This window comes from Mizuhopecten yessoensis, unplaced genomic scaffold (assembly GCF_002113885.1).
Source record: "Mizuhopecten yessoensis strain PY_sf001 unplaced genomic scaffold, ASM211388v2 scaffold9503, whole genome shotgun sequence".
NCBI lineage: Eukaryota > Metazoa > Mollusca > Bivalvia > Pectinida > Pectinidae > Mizuhopecten > Mizuhopecten yessoensis.
In genome coordinates, this window is record NW_018408080.1 from 287,696 (window position 1) to 289,674 (window position 1,979).

Genomic DNA, 1,979 nt, shown 5'->3' on the forward strand with positions numbered 1-1,979 from the left:
ACCTGCATGTCAAATACTAAATTGCACGTGCATTTCAAATACTACATTGCACCTGCATTTACATTGCACGTGCATTTCAAATACTACATTGCACGTACATTTCAAGGCATACAATTAAATTTGGCTATATAGCTGGGTGTTTTGGTATTGTATATCAATCTGTTGCAGAGGCTTACATGCTTGCCGGCTCGTCTTCCCCCTTCTTACGGGCAGGTATGTAGGAGTGTATTTCGGCCTTAGACCTCAAAATTATTCCAGTATGGGTGGTATTTTCCCATTGTAGGCATGATTTGGTAGAATTATCTTAGCGTTAATTTGGATGGTTATTTTCCCGTTGTAGGCATGTTGTAATACAGTATCGGGATGTGTTTAAACTTATTCCCCGGGGTGGGATACCGGGTGGACATTTTTTGAGAGGACATGTTACACGGTATATTGTTTTAGTATGGACCGGTCGAGTGGTTGATGTGCTGTAGCATTGTGCATATCTATTACCATGTTTCATCTAATTAATTTACTTCACTGTTTCATTTTGCACATAATAAATTGTAGAACTTTATAAAACGTGTTGCCATTCATTGACCTGTAGCAGGGACGTATAAACTCTACATACCGTCCCGGCCTGTAGCCACAGGGGAATGGATCGCTTTACTTATAATATTAAAAAAGGGGCCTCCTCTACTAATAAATACATGTATTTATTAGTATAGGAGACCCCTTTTTTAATATTACAAGTATTTATTAGTATAGGAGACCCCTTTTTTAATATAACAAGTAAAGCGATCCATGCCCCTGTGCCTGTAGCCAGCTGAAGTTCAGTCGAGACAGAAACACATAGTTGATGAACGAAAAATTACTATACGAGGACAACACTTTTACCGACGTATAATACCATGATACGTCTCTGGTAGAGGTACTGGTATAATAATACATATGTTATATATCCAGCTTCTAAAAGTCTTACAAGATCAAAATGATCAGTAGCCTAGTTGCATGTTCCTGTGACTGTGCCCAGTCTCCTGAGCCATATTTAACAACAGGCTGTCCCGCGTTCCCTTAAACTGTAATTAGTATCACTGCTTGTATTGGAACTCTCCTGTAACTTCACATTTCGATTTCCGCTGTTTGTTTTGATCTGTGTCATGTAATTAGTGTGTGTGGGGTTTGGGAATGATCTGATGATGGAAGAGGTAAGCATGCAGTGTTGACATGGCGTTCATTTTGAATAACATACATATTTTAACATAGATTTAGATATTTGATAGGATATTTTCGCACTCTTCTTAAACGTTGACTGTTAGGCATTTCCCTTGAATATTGTTTTCATTTTTTTTTTTTTGTGTCGCCTTTTTGGATGTCGGAAAGACACATATATATAGGCTATAGGCGCTGCTTTTCCGCGTCAACAATGTGAACAGGTTGGGGCCGGGAAAACCACCAACTTGTGTACATACGCAAACTAGCCTATTATACGCAAGTTGGAGTATGGATTTGTTACTAAAAATGGGTCACCCTAATGAGTGTCCTCCGGGTAATGAGTGTCCTCCGAGTCTCCTCCGAGGTTTTTGCGCGCCCGCGAGTTCGTTATAAGATTTATTTCACTTATTTCTTCTGATTCCTAAATATTGTTCATATATCTAGGTGTGTGCAAAATTTAAGTTCGATCGTAACAGTACAAAGTACCGAAATACGTCGATAAAAATGCATATTTGGGAAGAATGAGTGTCCTCGAAGGTTTTTGCACGCCCGCGAATTCGTTATTAGATTTTTTGCACTTTTTTCTTCTGATTCTTAACTATTGTTAACTTACCTATATGTGTGCAAAATATCTGGTTGATCATAACAGTAGAAAATACCGAAATACGTCAATAAATACTATTTTCAAGAGGGTGGATTGAGTGTCCACGGAGGAATGAGTGTCCACGGAGGTTTTCGCGCGCCCGAGAATTCGTTAATCAATATTTTTTACTTCTGTTTTC

The 1,979-nt window shown here is 38.7% G+C and overlaps 1 protein-coding gene across 2 annotated transcripts in view; it reads left to right on the forward strand.

Annotated features, from left to right (window-relative positions):
* The first annotated feature begins 1,109 nt into the window (after positions 1-1,109).
* Positions 1,110-1,979, forward strand: part of LOC110458245 (putative cytochrome P450 120) — a 31,212-nt gene continuing 30,342 nt past the window's right edge. For both annotated transcript variants that reach the window (XM_021509856.1, XM_021509857.1), the window contains exon 1: positions 1,110-1,190. The gene's annotated coding sequence lies outside the window, so the exon portion shown is untranslated. The remainder of the gene's footprint in view (positions 1,191-1,979) is intronic.